The sequence below is a fragment of the Pelophylax lessonae genome (assembly GCF_965119305.1).
Source record: "Pelophylax lessonae genome assembly, chromosome: 4".
NCBI classification, from domain to species: Eukaryota; Metazoa; Chordata; class Amphibia; order Anura; family Ranidae; genus Pelophylax; species Pelophylax lessonae.
This window is the reverse complement of record NC_138771.1, coordinates 530,029,757-530,035,756: the sequence shown is the minus strand read 5'-3', so window position 1 is coordinate 530,035,756 and position 6,000 is coordinate 530,029,757. Positions and strand designations below refer to the sequence as shown.

General features: G+C 45.3%; 1 protein-coding gene across 1 annotated transcript in view; it reads left to right on the top strand.

Moving 5' to 3' along the window:
• The first annotated feature begins 365 nt into the window (after positions 1–365).
• The window catches only part of LOC309553272 (uncharacterized protein), a 50,662-nt gene continuing 45,027 nt past the window's right edge, over positions 366–6,000 (top strand). Inside the window, exons 1-2 of the mRNA XM_082254274.1 lie at positions 366–462; positions 557–583. The gene's annotated coding sequence lies outside the window, so the exon portion shown is untranslated. The remainder of the gene's footprint in view (positions 463–556; positions 584–6,000) is intronic.

The window sequence follows — 6,000 nt, the reverse complement described above, 5'->3', positions numbered from 1 at the left end:
TGCATTGAAAGGGGGTACACTATACCCTAATTACTGAAGGCCCCTTTCACACTTTTGCGACCTCAAAGTCACGCAATTTTTTACAGCGTTTTTTGCCGCAAAACAATGCCTATTACATTTTTCTGTTTGCGCCCCCCCCCCCCCCAAAATTTTGAGCACCAGCCGCCACTAGTATCTACTAAACATTAAAATATCAGTTGTGGGTAGACTGACCATTTAATACCATGACTCCGCTCTTTCATTTTTCTCCTGTAGCTATAGGAATAAGTTAATGGTAACATGTAACCACATACAGTACAGTAGTTCCTCTGTGTGTGCACAGGATGCTGCTCGCTGCTAGTCAGACAAAAAGCTGCGTGGTGACAATGACAAGGGGAGGGGCGTCCAATCTCCACCCCGGGACTTGTAATTCAGCTAAAAGTGAAAGCACCATCATAACAACAGCTTACAAGTGACGCTGCTGTGAGTATCTACACCTAATTAAGATCTAACCTCCTTATCGTATTTATTTCTCATGGATCGCCATGTAATCCTTTTTTTAATTGTTCTCTTCCAGGGCAGCTGTCGCTTCCATAAAAAAAAGGTACGTTCGATGTATTTCTCAAATGTTGAAAAATTATCTGATTTTTTTATTTTTTATTCTAAATTGTTGCTGTATATCTCCCCAGTGCCTATAATGTGTATGTTTTATTGTGTGATGAGGCACTCTGGTGGTCACTGAACCAGCCGCCAACAGGGAAATGACAAACCGTCCCAGCAATGAAAGGGTTAAACGTGTTGTCGTTTTTGTGTTTATGTATTGTTCCTGTTTTATGGATTGTTTTTACCGCTCCGGGATGTCATGTGTCAATATTATTCCAGAAAACAGTCATTACCTTCAAATAACACGTTTGGGCCGTAGACTTTGTGTCGGGGAAGTGGCAGGTGACTCGTCACCATCCTTGGATTATTTTTTTTGCTGTAAACAAAGAAGTCGCTGCTGCTCTGAAATAAAACGGCGTTTGCATTTGAGGACAGAATTATTCTTTGCAGAATAAAGTTGGTCATATATAGAGGGATCTGATTCATGGATGGACCCTTGGACGATCCTTCCTTCATCCAACATGCAGGGGAAATCATCCTGTTACTGCCTGGCAGGGCAGGCCAGGGAAAAGCAAAAGGTTCACTTTAAGGGGTGTATTTATAAGAAAAAAAACTATCCTGTGAAACTGGATGTACATTTATTCTGGGGTAATAGGCTATGTTATTAGGCTATTTCTCTCTCTTTAGGTCAAATGTTCTTCATAGAATGAATCAGGAACATAACACATTATGGCCACTAGATGGAGCTAACAATCATAGTAAATACTATTTTTTCCTATGATCAACAGTGCCATCTAGTAGCTGCGTCTGTCAATGAACGTAAGAGAAATACTATTCATTTCCTATGATCAACAGTGCCATCTAGTTGCTGCATCTGTCAATGACCGTAAGAGAAATACTATTCATTTCCTATGATCAACAGTGCCATCTAGTAGCTGCGTCTGTCAATGAACATAAGAGAAATACTATTCATTTCCTATGATCAACAGTGCCATCTAGTAGCTGCGTCTGTCAATGAACATAAGAGAGATACTATTCATTTCCTATGATCAACAGTGCCATCTAGTGGCCCTAATATGTTTTTTTTTTCTATTTATTGTTTTCTGTATATTCTGAAGAATATTTGACTTGGCGATAAAATAGCCCAATAACATTTGTTTTCGCCCCATTTGCACAGAAGGGAAATGTTCATGTGGTTTGATAGGGCAAACAGCTCTGCATTTATTTTCATCAATACAAGTGTATATAAAGGCAAATTGTCTAGTTATGGATGGAGTGAGGAGGGGTTGGCTCCTTTGCTAGGTTTATATTGCTGCACTGGGAAGATTCATCTGCTCTATTTGTCCTGGTGACCACTGACACCGACGCAGAAAGTGATGAGACATATAGGATTTTAGTTATTGAATTGACATATTAAAATGGTATGTAAAGACAAAAGCTTTTATTTTGGTTTAGGTAGAGTTGGGAAGGGATTAAGTTGAACTCCAGGCAAATGGCTAAATACACAGATGAGATACATATAGAGGAGCTGTTATACCTACCAAAGAATTGTTATTTCTGTTTGTCCAGTCTTGAGATTTACACTGCCCGGTTACACAGCACATTCATGTCTGGCAGGGCACGAGATCTAATTTTTCTCTGCTGCAGTTAAGTAACACGCACAGGTCTTGTCCCACCTCTACCCTTTGACTGGACAGTGAAATGAGAAGCAGAAGACTGATGAGATCATCTCACTGTCGCTCTGCTCTCTCCAGCTATGAGCACGCTCCTTACACTACAGAAGAGCTGAGTGACATGCTATTCTTCTTCTTCTCCTTCCCTGTGCTCTGGTGTACAGTGATTGAAAGTAACTGATTCTAAATTTCAATTCAGGCACTTAGGCCCCTTTCACACTTGAGCGACTTGTTCTGCGATTTGGGACTGCAAAGTCGCATGACAAGTCGTACGCCATGATTTCCAATGAGTACCCTTCATATCTGCACGACTTCTAGTTGCAATTACTTCAGAGTAGTCCCTGCACTGCTTTGGGCCGATTTTAATGCGTTTTGAAGTCCATAGACGTATGCATTAATTCAAGTCCAGTCAAAATTGCAGTAAAATCGTGGCAAAATTGCTGTAAAATTGTGCGACTTTTAGGTTGCATAAGTGTGAAAGGGGCCTTACTGTATACTGCTTGCATTTAAAATATAGTAAATATAACAATGTAATAATGAAAACAGACCTGCATCCATGTATGTCTTTTGTAACTGATTGCAGTTCTGTTTCAAAGCCCCTATCTGGGTATTTTTTTCCCTACCTATGTCCCTTGGGGGAGATTTTCTGTTCTAGAGACACAGCAGGCAATTAGAGGAAATCCCTCCCAATGACTAGATTTCATCTTAGAGAGTGATTGCTCTGGTTACAGCTTAAATATTTTGCACAGTACCTCGGGACCTTCTGAGGCACCCTACCATTGGGGCGACGCTACGGGTGGCGTCCTCCATCGTGAAGCAGTCGGGAGTGACTACCGCTAGCTCCACGCTATTCCCGATTCTGGGGAATCCGGCTTTCTCCCCAGGTTTGGTTGATCGCTCTCTACGGCAGCTGAAAGATGGGGGCTGCTTTCAAGCATCCCACTTTGTGTGTGACGGCCGCTGGCCCACTTTAGCACAACTGACCGACGTACAGGGATGATTTCGGCTCCCATTCTGGAATGCCGTGCAACTACACCACTTCCTACATACATTACCACCCCCGGAGGCCTTCAGCAGGGATCTCACTCTTTTTGAGGAATATTACTCGGATGGAGACACCCTACCACGACCACTGTCTACGGTGTGTGGCAGGTATTCCAGGCATTGGGCCTGATGTGGGTCTGCCATTGTTACCGATTATCTCTCCAGCCCATGTGAGCTGCGACCCTGGCTGTGAGAACTGAGACACTGACAACTCCGGCATGTAGGTTTTGTGGTTATATTGTAGATAAAGGGGATGGGAAAAGGGAAGTAGTGGGATACTCCTTTAGGCTTAACTAAATACAATTCTGGACTTTATCCAGAAAATGACTGTTAACGCTGCCTTGACTCCAGCCGACGCTAGCCAACGCTCACTGACACTTAGAACACACTGTACCTTGACAGAAGTGCTGAATCCTCGACTCGAGGTCCAGAAGACTCAGGACTGTGGAGCATAGAACTACTGACACTACTGCACTGCAAAGTCACTGACCACCCTCTCCAGCCTGGCACTGGCTTGAGGTTGCTTGCTGTGAATTACTGTATAGCTGCAACTCTCAACTGGTACTCTGTACAATTCAGGGCCCTTTACACTTTTAGCTCTTCAGGGTCCACTGACTATGTACCCTCTTTGCTACTTCAGGGTCCTCAACCTAGGTACCCCCTTTACAGCTAGCTGACACTGGATCCCAGAGCCTCCTCCGGAGTGGTCTCCTCTAACTCTCCAGGCAGACACCCCGAGACATCCTCTTCCTCAGACAGGAGGAGAGACAGCCGCTCTCTCTCGCCTGGGACTCTGCTCCCACCAAAGACGCCGGGTCACGCGCTTCCCCCAAACTTATACCCACTCCCAGAATCCTTTGCAGCATAATCTGCCTTCTGGGGTAGTTACAAGCTTGAATGTGTTCCCTGATTGGGCTTCCTCCACTACCCTATGAGAAGCCTCTGACAGGAGCCAGTGGGGAGACTTCCCCTTCAGCAGGCACATCTGGAAACCATGACACCCTAACCAAAAGAAATCATGCATATGCTGTTAGGCAGAGAAGGCCCACTATACATTTACCTAGCACCTACCTGTAGGGTGCTACAGGTGTATAGCCTCCTGTTGCTCCCACCAGAAACCCGGCCCCTACCCTGCCTGGAGAAGTGGGAAAGAGACTTAAATCGTACATTTACACGGAACCTGGTACAATGCATATACACACTTGCCTTGAAAGCCTCAGTTTGCACGAAGATCCAAGAAACGAATTATAAGATTCTTACGAGGTGGTACTGTGTCCCTTCCCTCCTTCACAAGTTCTACCCACATACCTCAGAACCTCAGAATCTCTCTTGTTCTTTCTCTCTCCTCTTTCTCTGACTCTCTCCTTCTTTATCTCTCTCTTCTCTCTCTCTTTGGCTTCAGTTAGAAATCATGGGGCCCCATACAGCCTACCTGAAAGGGCCCCCTTCCCCTGGCCAAAAGTGACAGGACATAGATTTATTAGTCCTTTTCTCTGTAGCCTCAGCTGCACAGATGAATGAATAGGAAGTGCTCCAAGGCTTCCTCCTTATTCACAAACTGAAGCATAGTAAGCACAGTTTACTATGCTTCAGTGATGAATGGACACAGGAGTAACTGGTACCGATTGCTCACAGTTCATTCAGGAATGGAAGAGACCAGTAAAATACATATTTACTGACCCCTTCCCCTGCTCTCCATCCTGAAACAGGCCCCTGCGCGACCGCAGCAGCAGCCGGCAGGTGAGGAGAGGAGGGAAGCCAAAAGCGCTGTGGGGGTAAGGGGCACACAGGGGGGGGCCCCGGAAAGAATATGTAAGTGCAGCCAGAGGGAGTAAGCAAGGGAGAAGTTGGCAGTGCTGCAAGGGGAGGCAGGAGAGGATTGGTGTCTACAATAAGACAGTACAGCCGGATCTCCTGCTCAGCAGGTGCCTGGGCCCCCTTTTTAAACTGATGGGTTCCTGGACCAGTACAGGAGGGCTGGCTGTTCTGCCTGATTAGCAGCCCTGTCAGACTCTCTTGTTCTCTCTCTCTCTCATCCTTTAATTCTTTCCTCTCACTGTTTTGGACTCTCACATTCTTTATCTCTCTCTGACTCTCTCATTCTTTATCTTTCCTCTCTCTCAGACTCTCTCATCCTTTATCTGTCTTTCTTCTCTCTCTCTTGGACTCTCTTATGCGTTATCTCTTTTTTTTTCTCGCTCTCTCGCTCTCTCTCTCGCTCTCTCTCTCTTTCCTCTCTCGCTCTCTCTCTTTCCTCTCTTGCTCTCTCTCTTTCTCTTTTTCCTCTCTTGCTCTCTCTCTTTCCTCTCTCGCGCTCTCTCTCTCTCTCTCTCTCTCTCTCTCTCTCTCTCTCGCTCTCTCTCGCTCTCTCTCTCTTTTTCCTCTCTTGCTCTCTCTCTTTCCTCTCTTGCTCTCTCTTTCTCTTTTTCCTCTCTTGCTCTCTCTCTCTCTTTTTCCTCTCTTGCGCTCTCTCTCTCTTTTTCCTCTCTTGCGCTCTCTCTCTCTTTTTCCTCTCTTGCGCTCTCTCTCTCTCTCTCTCTTTTTCCTTTCTTGCTCTCTCTTTTTTTCCTCTCTTGCTCTCTCTCCCTGTCTCTCCCTTCCACACCCAGTTCTATCCTGGAGATTGTGTGTAGACGTCCTTATTGTACCTGTAAACAGTGATGTCCCCTCCCTTTTTTCCCTTCTTGCAGGTGACAGTTGC